Below are 15,271 nucleotides of genomic sequence, written 5' to 3'. Positions count from 1 at the left end.
GCCCCCTGGGCGCCTCCTGGGTGAGGTGTTCGAGGCATGTCCCACCGGGAGGAGGCCCCGGGGCAGACCCAGGACACGCTGGAGAGATTATATCTCTCGGCTGGCCTGGGAACGCCTTGGTATTCCCCCGGATAAGCTGGAAGAGGTGGCTGGGGAGAGGGAGGTCTGGGCCTCTTTGCTTAGGCTGCTGCCCCCGCGACCCGGCCTCGGATAAAGCGGATGAAAATGGATGGATGGATGGATATTCTCCTGAATTAGAAGAAGTTGATAACTATTGCATTAGTTAAACTGATTTGCATTACATTAAACTGCTGATTTATTGTGAATGAATGATATTGTTTTATGATGCATTATACTGCTGAGTTATAAGAAATACTGTTCGCAGAAAAGTCATCGCCTTATTTGTCTGATTAGAAGAGAACAGAATATGCTGGAGTTTTCTGCCCCATCTCAGCAGGAGCAGATAAACAGGGAGCCAAGGTCGTAGCTTAGGCGCCGTGTGAGAGAAAAGTATGTGAATGTTTAGGCTTTTATGATAAGGTGGGGGCACCAGAGGCTATAAAAGTTTGAGCAATGCTGCACCATTTTGAGATCTGAGGCTGTCTGCATACAGTGTCCATCTCCCACGCGTGTGTTCATTAAAATCATCGTTTGACTCAACCCGGCCGGACCAGTATTGTTATTGTGGTTTTTCTCTTGTCTCCATCCCCAATTTTGAACTCGTAACAGCTTGGGGGCTCGTCCTGAGGTATTGGGGTGGAATTTAAAGGTCTGGACGGTCCGAGGTTGTCGAACGGACAGGCACAAGCCAGTGGTCTGACGTGAGTGGGCATAAGCCGGCTTATCTAAAGGTAAGGCACTACCTGTTGAATTATTTCCAAAGTGTGCCAAATTGGATATGACTAAATTAAAGTCTACTCACTGAAATTACTGGTAGAGGGTCTGTTTTGATTTTGATGAGGATCCGTGTGTGTTATGCAGTTGAAGTTGCTTAAGAGTATTTAGTGAAGTTGAAAAAGTATGAAGGTAATAATGCTGGGTTAGAGTCCCAAGGAATTGAGCTAGAGTCTCAAGTAGTTTGGTAGGGAATTGGTTATGTGTTGTTTTAGAAAATTAGGCCAGAGACTGTTCCAGAAGAAACAGAGGCTGGGATTGGCCGCAAAAAAGTTATCTTTCTTCGGTGAGACCCGTTATGGTAAAATTTTTCAAATTGTGTAGGTGAAAATTATTATAGGACGGCACCAGAAGTTGCTAAGAAGCGCATAGCCCGGGGGTTACGCCCCCTCCTGGCCGTGGACGCGCGGCTTTGACCTGTCGGCGAACAGGGTTAGTTCAGTTTGGCTTATCTGTGGGGTACAGGGCATCCTGAAATAAGCTAGGAGTTAGAGTCTCCTCATCGTTGGAAACGGTGTCATGTACTTTTTTGGACAAAGTTAAATTGAGTTAGGGATTTTAGAAGTTAGGTCAGAAACTGTTCCAGAAGTAACAGATACTGTTTGATTGATTACAAAAAAGTGAGACTTTCTTCGGTGAGACCCGTTAACTTAAATTTGTCGAAATTGTTAGGTGCTGAATCTGTCAGGCCTGTCAGTGGTTGTAAATATAAGACGTCTTTGTAATATAAAATAATAGAGTTTTGTCTGAGCTTTGTGTGAGACTGTGTGATGTGCAGCTGCAGCGCTGCGAGCTATTTTTAGACTGTGTGTGAACATGCAAATGAGCTGTGAAGCGCACAGAGGACTTTTGTTGCTGTTTAGCGTGTTTTTGAGTTTATAATTATGAGTTGCAAACAATGATACATGCCTGTAAGTAAAACGCTGACTTTGTTGATTATAATATTACAAATAAGGTTTTGAATGACTACGCTGAATGTTTGATGTTTGGCTGGGTTTTGATTTAGAAGAGACAAATCGTGTATGATTAAGACCGGCACCTCAGTCGGCAGAGTAAGATTGTGATGAAAATGATATTAAATAAACCTCTCAGTGTGTTGATACAGGTGGCTACGGGCCTGGACCAATTGCCCCCACAAGCACAGTGGCCGAAGCAAATTATAGTAATGGAAACCAAACTCAGCAAGAATCAGCAGCTGTGGAAAAGACAGCAGCTAGCAGAGAATTAAAGGAGAAATTAAGAGGAGTTTTTAACATATAACATTGGGCCCAACAAACTTGTGGAGGTTGGGAAGGCGTCCGGAGCATCACAACAAAAGGTGAAACAAAACACACAAGCAGAGAAATGTGAGAGAGAGGCACATTTCAGAGAAATGCCTTGTTTGAGAAAAAAGTTAAATTAACCCACCTACAAACGCACATACATGCAATGAAGAAACAGCTTGCACTCATTAACGTGTGAAGATTTTCCAGCAAGGTTAAAGAAGCGAAACTTAACGTACACCTGTTGTTACAGGATAAAGTTTATCCACTACTAACAAATAAACTCTTTGGGTTGCAGGACAACAACTTAACTTCAAAAAAAAAAAAAAAAGACACTGGTCTGACCAACCAGTGACGATACAACAAATTTAGTGGCAAAAAGATTCAAATTGTGACATGTTTTTGTTGATTGATTAATACAAGTGATTACTTAATGAATGAAAATTCTATTTTTGCTTTTAAACTTGATCTTAAGAATTTTAACATGTACCTGTGTTGTCCTGTCAGCTTGGTGGGTTATGAGTTGAATATATAATATATTATATATATATGAGAAAAAACAAAAAAAGGGGGAGAGAAGGTTGACACAGGGCTTGGCCCCGGTGTTTCTCCCCTCTCTGAATAACGCAGCCAATAAAACATCATTCTGGTTCGTTCGTTTTTGTTTTGTTTTGTTTTGTTTTTTCTCTTTCTCTCTTTTTTCTCTTTATGCTTGATTGCAGGCTGCTTTGTCAGCCCAGTAAGCCAGGCGGACCCTGGACTCCTGCTCTCCCTCCCTACCATCTTTGCTCTCTCCTCCACCATCTTGGATGTGACCCGGACCAAATGCTATAGCAGCTGGACCTACAACAACAACTTGAAGATGTCAACAGTGCTGCAGGAAAACGATCTTATGCAGCGGAGACGGAGAGCGTTAAACCCAAGGCCCGTTTCATTAAACGGGGGAGATTTCCAGACAGCTTCAGCTGACAGAGCTGTGACGAGACGCCTATTAAGCCCGGAGGAAAAGTGAGGCCGAGCAAAACAATGCTGACCTTAACCACTCTGCATTAAAACTGTGCAGGACAGTGACGGACCAACATTGATGATCGGGCAGAGAAAAATGGCGTGCCAGAGACACGAGGAGTAACTGAGGTCAGGAGGCACCTCAGAATGGACAAAAGCACCAGGAGAAAATAAGCTGAAGGCACAGGTGTCGGGGCTCGACCAGGAGCTCACCTCTGAGAAGAGCCGAACAGCAGAGCTGCAGAAGGCCGTGGAGCAGAGCAAGGGAAACATCAATGGACTTCAATCTGATGTGTACGGAAAAGACTGAGGTTTCTGTCCTCAGTAAGAGCTCAAGACATCAGAGCAGAAACTGAGCATGGCTCAAGAGGAGCTGGCTGATAATCGAACCCATCAGACTTGCAGTCCCAGCCACTGGACGTGAAGTCAGGCCGGAGCTTGCTGGGGCCAGATGAGCATCCCAGAAACTCCCTTGAGGCCTTTGTTAAGCTAACAGAACAAACTCTGAGGTCTTCCACTGGGGAAGTTGCTGCTGCAGACTCTCATTTACACCCTCTGGAGGTCAGCCGTTTCCGCCTGCAACAAACGGACAGCAGCTGCACTTGTGCAGGCACAGAAACGGACTGCTCACACATGGGATATCTGCGACTGAGGGGTGAGTGTCGTGGAGGTATTGACACAGTGAGGAGGAAGAGGATACGGTGTCTGGACTGGCAGATCCCAGCAGCTCAGACCCCCAGACTTCAGGAGTGATGGAGCGCTGGGAGCTTCTGCAGGCTCAGGACCTCAGCAAGGAGATGAGAACAAAGCACAATGAGCAGCAGTGGCTGCAGCTGAACTCTGACCTGAACACAAAATCTTGACTTAGTTGGGAGAAACAGAGGAAGAGCTGGCGCAGCAGCGTAGACTGGAGCTTGGCACGGACATCCAGACGATTGAGCTGCGTATCAAAACCCTGAAGGAGTTACAGAAGCAAAAGGGTCAAGTTAAGGAGGAGCCGAACAAGGAGAAGATGCAGGACACTGGAGAAAAGGACTGCCCCAATCGGGGCCAGAACCAGTATGGACAGAACTTTAATCAGCATCACCAGTGGATGCAAACAGACGGAGAGGGAGGAGGGCAGGACCCCAGGGCACGCTTCAGGCCGTGGTTTATCCAGAACACCAGAACAGGAAAGTGATGAACACAAACACCCACACAAACACACACATCTACATGCACTGACTCAGAATGAAAAGAAACATATATATGAACATATGCACTCGTTGATTGAGTGAGAACTGACGCACATACACAAATCGAAATGCTGATTCAATTCACTGAGAAGTGATACACACACACGCTGATGCAATGAAGAATGCTTTACTAACAAATGCTGCACACAAACATCCAAATACGGAGTCGGTTACAACAACAAGAACCCATTGATTATCTATTGGTTAAATGCATTTCATGTCGCCCAGAGGGCATTTGTGTAGATTTAGGGGACAGGGTCTAAAGCAGTTTGGCTATGAAAACAATGTCTGTGTGTGATGTCTGTTTATGGCTCAAGGCCTCCACTGAATTGTTTACTGTGCTTCACACAGTCTAACAAGGAGCAGTGGGACAGAGTGAAAATGATGAATGAATGGTGTGAGTTTATTTCGGAGAGAATATGAAAAGGTTGTGTTGATTTAACTTAGTTGTTTAAGTTTCTGCCAAAGCAAAACGTTTGTGTGTAACCAGTGTCCACTGTTGAAGCAAGTAAATCCAACATGTTTTGTTGGTGCAAAAAGAAAAAAGGAGTTACGGTAATTGTATGCCTACACAATATTGGGTGTGAAGTTTTGGTTGGTTTTTGGGTTTTGCTTGACACAAGGTGTATTTTATCAGTGAAGTTTGGATTGTTTTCTTTCTCCAAGAGAGGGGAAGATGGTTTATGCTTGGACATGTTTGCAATGGGCCCCAGTATTGGGTATTATATGAGTACTTTATTGGCTACGTTTGTTTTTGCTTTTGTTACAGTGCACTGAGATAAGAACATCTGAGAGGTGTGATCCACCGGTGGTGATATTTTGGTATTTTGTGAGTTCCTGATTTAACAAATCGGCTCCTTAATCCAGGCCTGAGAGATTGAACTTTAAAGCACTATAAAATATTCTTACTGAAAACAGTCGTAAAGTGTTTTTCTCCATGATTATAATGGGCTTGGGAGAAATTCACTTATGTGGGACACTGATCGGATGAGAAGTCCTGAGTCTAAAAGGATTGCAGCGAGTCAATCCAGTCCAAGAAAAAACAACAAACAAGGAACTGTTTCCTTTAAAATGATGACGTCATCTTACTGGTGAGGGAGCTTCGAGTAGGTTGCGCGTGGAGCTCCATAATCAGCAATATCTGGTATGAATGTGTGTGGATGTATGTATGTGACTGGACTGTGATGGACTGACGACGAAGTTTTAACTGACTTGATACTGAGACAAAAATGGTACCGACTTTAGGATTAGTAGATGTCCACAAACAATTCACCCAGCCTGTAAAAGAAGGGTGGATGTTTTGTCTTGCTTTGTTTTGTTTTTGCGAGAACAGAAGGTTGACAGAGACTAAGGGGGGAGGCTGTAGCTTCACAGGAGTGTGAACTGCAGACTTAACCCTTTGGTTGCTAATGTTGAGTTACTGATGTTTACATTGGGAAAATTGTGTTTTAGTAGCTGTGTTTCGATTAATGTATCACATTATATTGTTGGGAATGATAAATGCTAAAGTGAAGAAAAGGTCCGTTTTCATTCATGGCTGAACATGTTATTGTTAACCATAGCAGGCCACTGTAAGAAGTCAATTAACGGTTATAAAATTAAAAATAAAAAATCCCCCACTGAGGTCTATGAATAATAGGGAAATGATAGACTTGCCAAACTCAAAAGAGAGATATGTAATGATAAACACTGGTCCCCGCCTTTCGGGTACTTTCTTGAAATAGTCAGCAATTTAAAAGTAAGATAGAACCGACAGAGGTGGTGCTGCACAAGAACAAGAGTAAGATAAAGTAAAATATTGTGTTTAGCTTTGAGAAGTTTAAATTAAAATGTAACATTACACTCAGAGGATCAATATGAAGTTCAATATATGCTTATTTTGTATGAAGTACATGACTGGTGACTGTTCTGTCCTGAGCTTTTGTTTTTACAGCACCCACTTGACCACACCAACAGTTTCTCGCCACCAAAAAAGGGTTCTTGCAGAGAATAGAGAATGGGGAGGAATATCATCAGAACTGGGAAAGGTAAGCCCCAAAGGGGGTGATAGCGCCATAACTTTCATTTATGGTCAAATTCTCAAAAGTTGACCCCAAACTTGAAAATTGTTCAAATATTTAGAGACAGGCTGGATAAATATAATGTCATAAACCGCATAAGGATAGAGTATTTGACTCAATAAGATGGTGAAATAACACGCAGTAAAATATTGATCAGGTTCGGTATGTTTAGTCCAGTGTGCAGAGTAAGGTTGTTGTTGTTGGGGAGGGCAGAGGAAGTGATGAGGACTGGAGGTGGAGGAGCGTTTGCTTTGACGTAAATGACGGGTAAAGTGGCGGGAAGCTAGCTGGAGCTGTGATGGATGTTCACAGAATTGGCCAGGGTCAGTTGGATTTGTTGTAAGTTGTGTTTGGTTTCATTGATGTGTGCGTACCCTAAAGTGGCTGGGTCGGGGCGCTGTGGTAGTCGAGTCGTCTGTGTTGCTGCTCCGTCCACGCGCAGAATCATGTCAGGGAGGTCGGGAGAAAGCGCCTGAGTCCAATTGAGGATCATTTTAATATGACTGTTTTTTAGATATAGCAAGAGTCTTGTGGTGGAGAGAGACATAATGTCCTCCTGAGACCCAGAGAAAAAGAGGGAAAAAGGGAAAAAATATTTTCGTTTTTTCTTTTTCTTTTTTCTTTTAAATAAATCAAGTGTTATTAAAATAACAATCTCATAAGATGAAGATCAGGGACCAACCTAGAAGTCACTGACACTTCATTGGCTGTAAACCATTGGTTCAGGAATAAGTGATTGCACTGGGCTTTCTATTTCACAAAAGTCAATTCATTTATGATATTTGAGGAAGTACTGTGAGTTTTATTTGAAGACACAAAGGAACATTTGGCACTTCCCACATCCCACATATGTTTTATTGTTGCACCCAACCATTCTACAACTGAAATGCCTTGGACTGTTAACCAGTTCAGGCAAGCGGAGTGAACCATATTTTGTTACACTCTCATCTGATGGGGGCCTTCTTTTCTTGAGTTTTGGAGAGAACTCTTCATTACTGATATCATTCAGGTCATGTCTACAGGTTTGTCCCAGGTTTTTCAGTTAAGAGGAGCTTGAACTCCAGATACGGTGAATCCTTTTCGCATATTGAGATCACTGATAACTTTCAGCAACGACGTGATCTTGTAGGAACAATTAGGGGCCATGGATTCATCTATAATTGCGACTCTTATTTTTTTACTTTATTGGAAAACATTTCTGCATTTACCCATATTTTATTTTTAACGTAAAATCAAAATCCCAGATTCTTCTACATATCGGTTTTGAACCAGATAGGATGATAGATATCAGGTGGCCACTGCATTTTGATAATCTTTGTGTAGTTCCTACTGGGGTCTCACCCTCTCCTATTTGGCTCACATGACTCTCATTCTTTGAAAAAACTATGCTTGAATCTCGCTCAGTTATTCTGTTAAGAATTCTCCCTGCCTTTGTCAAAGAGTTGTCTACTAGAAAAAAGTGAAATAAATATAAATACCAGGTCCCAATGTACATTAGAGCACACATTAATAAATTAGTCATGTTCTCCGGGAAACTAAATAAGCTTAAAAAACCCTTAAATTGTTTATTAGATGTTTATTTCCGAAAAATAAAAATCTGAGTTTAACAAAACGTTTCAGATGAAAATATCAAGTTTATCTCTTTTGCTTCCATAAAATGTGCTTGTGGGTATGCCGGCCATTTAAAAAAGGTGGGAAAAAACAATTGGTAAGGCCACAACCCCACACATGCGATATAATTTTAAAGGTACTGTTGTCCTCTTTAAGAAACATCAGGACTTAGAAGAGTGGTAAGTGGAGTATGAGAGCTACAAGCGAAAACTAAATGTACACTAGAGTGCGCTAAAATAAATTACTGGGTCGTCAGGGGGTTATGAGGGACATTTATAAAACAAAAGTCCCACAAACCTTGAAGTGCACTTGAAAAGCTCACACAAGAAGGTTATTCTAGCTTACCTTGAAGAGCTCATCAGGGGGAGCACACTCCCCCTTTTGAAGAGCTCCCCCACTTAACCAGCATCCTCAGGAAACACCTAACCCCAGATAGTGCAGCGTGATGCATCCCGGGACAACGGGATTGGGACATCTAAATAATTGGGTGACTCAATCACCTTCAAAAAGGTTTATCAATTAACTTGAACCAAAATTAGGAACACGCAGTGCTGCAAGAGTTAATAGTCTTAATACCCAAGGATAAGCAGAAGAGCATGGCTGATATGATGAAACCGGGATTTTGTTACACTTAATTTTTGCAAAATACAAATAAAACTATAACTGACACTAATCATAATTAAACTGAAACTGAGGATTTTCAGAAAATAAAAACTAGACTAAACTAGCAAAGAATTGGTAAAAACTGATTACAACTGGTATAAACATCAGGACTGATGACTATTGAAAATCTGGAGTTGAAATAAAATAAAATAAAAACTAATGGAAATGGCAAAAACGATTATAACCCTGGTGCAGAGATTGACAAATCTGACCAGGATATGTTATAAAATGGATTGTCGTAACAGTCAGCGTTAAAGTCACTTTTGGCAGTCCAGACTAAGATGGCGTTGAACATCATTAGGGCGGAAAAGGGTTGGTGTGACCAAGGTGTGGTTTGGCTTGTTATATGTATATTTTGAGATCATGTGGCTCTGGATGGACCAGTTACCAGGGCATGGAAGGAGGACAGACTCATTAAAGGAGGAGAAGGAATTTCCTGGGATTGAAGATCCTCTGGGTGAGTGGTTGACTAATAGCATGCATAAAATAAAAGCTATCTGTTGTTATTAATTAGGAATAGATTGATAATTGGCCACATTTACAGCTGTATTGACTTGTTGTGGACGTAGTCTGCTTCATGTTTAAGCACTCTAATTAACAGATTGAAAATAGACACATTAAAGGAAGAATATGCAGCGCCACCCTGTCAGACGCCAGTGACGGTGGAGCTCAGTGATGAATCAGGTGAGCTGCATTCGTGGCTGAATCAAAACAGAGTTTCCCCTGGTGTGGTCAGTGAGGGAGAAACCAGGGGAAAGTCAAATTTAAGAGGGCCATTTATAAACGTTTATGTGTTAAATTAAACGGGACAAAAGGGGGTGTTTTACTGTTATTTTCACATCGGCATTATTATTGTATCAGAATCAAGTAACAAGCATTGCATTGACCATCATTTATTGAAGCTTTTGACACTATACTAACATTTGCGTTCCAGTGATTGCTATAACCTCAGGTTGATCTTTTATTCACAGGTGTCAGGATAATCATATAATCTTTCTTTGCAGGTGTAACTATGATTATTTTATACATATTGCAGTTTGTTGCTCATTATAGAGTTGTGCTCAAGCTAATAAGGGTTAAAAGCTACAGTCAGCGCGATGTTTGGCTGATCTATGGATTTGAGTGACTTGGAGCAAAGAAGGCCGCACGCGCTTACACACCACTGATATTATATTGTTGTTTGTGATCTTTTATTGAATTATCAAGTTCAAGTTCAAGTTCAAGTTCAACTTTATTGTCACTTCAACCATATACAGTTTAAAAATACACAGTGAGGCGAAACAACGTTCCTCCAGGAACCAAGGTGCTACAAGACAAGTTAGTGCAAAAAAAAAAAAAATATATAATATATCTAGTAATAATATTGTGCAAAAGAGCATTTACAGGTTGGTGTGTGCGATGGTTTGGTGGTGTAGGTCAGTGTGTTTGCGCTTGTGTTGGTTAGTCAGTCCAGTCTCAATGTTTTGAGGTATTTGAGTTAAGCTGAGTGATAATGTTAGTGTATGTGTGTGTGTGCGTGTTTATCAGTCAGTCCCTTTTTGCTGAGGAGACGGATGGCTTGTGGAAAAAAGCTGTTGCACAGTCTGGATGTGCGTGCCCGAATGCTTCGGTACCTTTTTCCAGATGGCAGGAGTGTAAAGAGTGTGTGAGAGGGGTGTGTCCGATCAGCCACAATGCTGGTGGCTTTGCGAATGCAGCGTGTGGTGTAGATGTCCTCAATAGAGGGTAGAGAGACCCCGATGGTCTTCTCTGCTGTTCCCACTATCCGCTGTAGGGTCTTGCGGTCTGATATGGCACAGCTCCCAAACCAGACAGTGATGCAGCCGCTCAGGATGCTCTCAATAGTTCCTCTATAGAAGGTGGTCAGGATCGGTGGTGGAAGCCGGGCCTTTCTCAGTCTTCTCAGAAAGAAGAGACGCTGTTGGGCTTTCTTGTGCAGGGAGCTGGTGTTGAGGGACCAGCCGAGGTCCTTCTCCAGGTGTACGCCCAGGAATTTGGTGCTGTCAACGATCTCCACAGAGGAGCCGTTGATGCTCAGCGGTGAGTGGTCGCCTCGTGTCCTCCTAAAGTCAACAACCATCTCTTTTGTCTTGTCAACATTCAGAGACAGGTTGTTGTCCTTACACCAGTCCGTTAGTCTCTGCACTTCCTCTCTGTACGCTGACTCGTCGTTCTTGCTAATGAGACCCACCACGGTCGTGTCATCAGCGAATTTAATGATGTGATTTGAACTGTGTGTTGCTACACAGTCATGAGTCAGCAGTGTGAACAGCAGAGGACTGAGCACACAGCCTTGTGGGGCCCCAGTGCTCAGTGTGGTGGTGCTGGAGGTGCAGTTCCCGATCCGTACTGACTGAGGCCTTCCGGTCAGAAAGTCCAGGATCCAGTTGCAGAGGGAGGTGTTCAGGCCTAACAGGCTCAGCTTTCCGATCAGTTGTTGGGGGATGATCGTGTTAAATGCTGAGCTGAAATCTATGTACAGCATTCGGACGTGTGAGTCCTTCTTGTCCAAGTGTGTCAGGGCAAGATGGAGTGCAGTGGAGATGGCGTCGTCCGTTGAGCGGTTATGGTGGTATGCAAATTGCATTGGGTCCAGTGAGGGGGGCAGCAGGGTCTTGATGTGTCTCATGACGAGCCGTTCGAAGCACTTCATGATGGTGGGTGTAAGTGCGATAGGGCGGTAGTCATTGAGACAGGACACAGAAGACTTCTTGGGCACGGGGACGATGGTGGTGGCCTTGAAGCACGTGGGGACAACGGCACTGCTCAGAGAGATGTTGAAGATGTCGGTGAGAACATTTGCCAGCTGATCAGCACATTCTCTGAGCACTCTGCCTGGGATGTTGTCTGGTCCAGCAGCTTTACGTGGATTGACTCTGCGTAGAGTTTTCCTCACCTCAGCTGTAGTGAGACACAGGACCTGGTCGTTCGGAGGAGGGGTGGTCTTCCTCGCCGCCACGTCGTTCTGCCTGTCGAACCGAGCATAGAAGTTGTTAAGCACATCTGGGAGGGAGCCGTCACTGTCACAGGCAGGTGGTGTCGTCCTGTAGTTAGCGATGGCTTGTAAGCCCTGCCACATGCGTCGTGTGTCGCCGCTGTCCTTGAAGTGGTTGTGGATTCTCTGGGCTATGTCTTTTGCTAAGCTTAGGTAGTGGTAGTTGATTAAACGACATTTATAAAAATAGTAAATACTTGAGTCAGAACATTACGTGCAGGTTGACTTGTACATAACCTTTTCTTTGCATGTTTTAGCTACGTTGATTTGACACATTGGAATGTGTCAAAAAAGGGGGGGAAGTTGGGTTTTAATATGAAACAAGGATTATTTGAACAGTTTTATAACTTGATTGGTGTCTTGAATACCTTAGGTATGGTAAAGCTTAAGCTAATAGTGGCCCGAGAAGTTTCCGGACTTTTTAGAGAATCAGTGAGAAGCATAAATCATTATTTCCATGTTTAAGCATCAATCATTGAAATGAACTAAAGAGCGTTTAGAAGATTCGTTAATTTGTTTGTCTTTTGTTAAAAAGAGTGGTTTCAATAATTTTCAGACACACCTTGCAAATGTGCTTATAATGAGTTGGCACTTGGTCTTTTGAAGGTCATAAGCTTCGTTCGGCGTGATGGTCCGGACTGATATATTGCAGGTATTGACTTTGAGTGCAGAGGGCTAAATGCGAACACGCTTACACACACATAGGATATGATTAGAATAAGTCCCTGGAACATTCTGAATGTTTTAAACCAATTCTGAATCACTAGAAGGTCAGTAGATAACAACATTAGATTATTAGAGCTAGGCAGAGAGGTGTTTTGGTTTTCTGTCTCTTACAGCGAAAGGAACAGACACCAGACGAGGTTATAGATATGCGAGGATCCTTCGCAGCGGAAACAGATACGGTGACTGCCGAGACACCAACTGGGTCCAAAGGTCATGGCGTTTGGGCTCCGGGTAGTCACCTCAAAAGGATGGATCCCATAAATACAGCAATAACCATGAAGGGGTTGGCGGAAATCCGGGAACACCAGACCAACGAGGTTCGAGAGGCTCTTGGGCAAAAGGGGGACGCGTTCCTGATCTTTTTCTGGAGGACACACAGGACCCGAGGATACACAGATCGTTGTTTGAAATCGGGGCAGAATAATCCCCTGATCTGTGCCACGACTGAAGGGTCGTCTAACCCCTGAGGTTGAAGGAAAAGAGCAGAGGATCAGCCAACTGGAAGACACTGGCAGCTGCAGCAATAAAATAAAGGTTAAAAGCTCCTTGGACAGAGGTTCTAGTTTGACTACGTCTGAAGGGTATAAGGTAGCACCAAATAAAGCTGTGGGAGAACTGGGGAGTGTCATCGGTACCTGCTATTGTTGTAATAATAGTTTTTCTTGCACCTGACCTGCGCAAATACAGAGGTCATCTCACATATGGTTCGCCCATCAGGGGGACAAAGGACCTCAGGAGTGAGAAGAGATGAACCTGGCCACACTGGATTACAGGGTGTTGGTGAGCTCGTTATTCTAACGAGCTCATCAGGGGGAGTGTAAAAAGTATATTATTTTATGCCATGTTATACCCCTAATTAAAGACTGTGAATTATTATGTAGTTTTAGTTTGCATTATTCTCCTGAATTAGAAGAAGTTGATAACTATTGCATTAGTTAAACTGATTTGCATTACATTAAACTGCTGATTTATTGTGAATGAATGATATTGTTTTATGATGCATTATACTGCTGAGTTATAAGAAATACTGTTCGCAGAAAAGTCATCGCCTTATTTGTCTGATTAGAAGAGAACAGAACATGCTGGAGTTTTCTGCCCCATCTCAGCAGGAGCAGATAAACAGGGAGCCAAGGTCGTAGCTTAGGCGCTGTGTGAGAGAAAAGTATGTGAATGTTTAGGCTTTTATGATAAGGTGGGGGCACCAGAGGCTATAAAAGTTTGAGCAATGCTCCACCATTTTGAGATCTGAGGCTGTCTGCATACAGTGTCCATCTCCCACGCGTGTGTTCATTAAAATCATCGTTTGACTCAACCCGGCCGGACCAGTGTTGTTATTGTGGTTTTTCTCTTGTCTCCATCCCCAATTTTGAACTCGTAACAGAAGCAATCAAGTGATGAATAACTGTTTTCCACTATGTTGTTTTGCAATGGTTATTTATTTATTTTTGCATTGTTGATTTGTTTTTCTTTCTTGTAAGATTCTATAATAGAATGAAACAATAATGCCAGTTATAAATAAAGACAATAAATTTAATGAATTACGAAACACTTATTTTATTTCTATTAGATCTGAAAATGTTGTGTAATACTACAACCTGAAATGACAAATAGATTGCGTTGGCCTGTACAGGAGATAAAGAAAAACAATTTAACAACAGCTGTGAAATGGAATAGTCCAAATCACCAAAGTAAACTGGACCTGGGCTTGTTGCAGGGATCTGAAGTTACTAAACATTTTGTGAGTGTATGCACTCACACTTAGGACCATATAATAATAAATATGTGTGTGATGAAAGTTGGGCAGCATGCTAACGTCCTTACTCCACTATGTGTGCTCGTATGGGTCTGACCCTTTCACTCCTTTGATTTTTTCCTCCTACTTTTTTTTTCCGCCTTTTCGTCAAGTCTGACTTTTGCCATGTTCTCTGTCGTTTTGTACATAACTGTTTTTGGGGCAAATAAAATGCAAGTAGGGATTAAAACCGCAGAATTAATGATTACCAGTGCTGGAAATGCTAGCGCTTGATGCAGTGTTTTGATTTTGGTGCCACTCGTACCCACAATGCAATGCGCGAAAGTCACGTGGTCTGTCGATCTCTATTGTCAAGGGCTACAATCAACAGACACCTTCATGAATTTAAATACAGAGGGTTTATAAACAAGGTGCAAACCTCTGCTTACACACAAGAACAGGAAGGCCAATGTAAACTTTATGTATGTAAGAATTCAGGGGGCAACTACTGCTATTTCCATTTTATTTTTTATTATATATATTTTGATTCACATTTTTCTAACTCAAGTAGTATTAGTAGTATTAGTAATAGTATTTTAAAGTTATGACATGTAAACTGCATGTAATAAGAAATGCATTGTCATAGGATAGGATAACTTTTTGCCATTCCTGGACTGCACCGTGCGCATTGAAGAGAATGGAAACCTCAACATTGAAGTTTACCGGAAGAACACAAACTTGGAGTAATCAGGACCCTACACCACCCGGGAAGAAATTGTTACCTCTAAGCCTGAAGGGAAAAAGAGGGAACACACACATGTAAAGGAAGATCTTAAAACATGTGATTATCCTAATTGGGCTTTCAACAAGTCAGCAAAGATGCAGAGAAAAGAAGATCAGACATCAACTAGGGAGGATCAGAAAGACAAACGCAACAACATTGTCTTCCCCTATGTAGCCGGTGTATCAGAAAAACTCAGGGGAGTTTTCTCCAAGCATGACATCCCGGTGTATTTCAGATCCAGCAACTTCACTTCACTTCATAAATGCATGGCAGAACATAGAAGAGCCACCTCCATGGGACAAGA

The 15,271-nt window shown here is 42.5% G+C and overlaps 1 protein-coding gene across 1 annotated transcript in view; it reads right to left on the bottom strand.

Moving 5' to 3' along the window:
* Positions 1–15,271, bottom strand: part of LOC309712246 (plancitoxin-1-like) — a 47,810-nt gene that overhangs the window by 19,866 nt on the left and 12,673 nt on the right. The window lies entirely within an intron of this gene.

Source organism: Aulonocara stuartgranti (assembly GCF_965226115.1).
Source record: "Aulonocara stuartgranti genome assembly, chromosome: 7".
Lineage (NCBI taxonomy): Eukaryota > Metazoa > Chordata > Actinopteri > Cichliformes > Cichlidae > Aulonocara > Aulonocara stuartgranti.
This window is presented reverse-complemented; position numbering and strand designations above follow the sequence as displayed.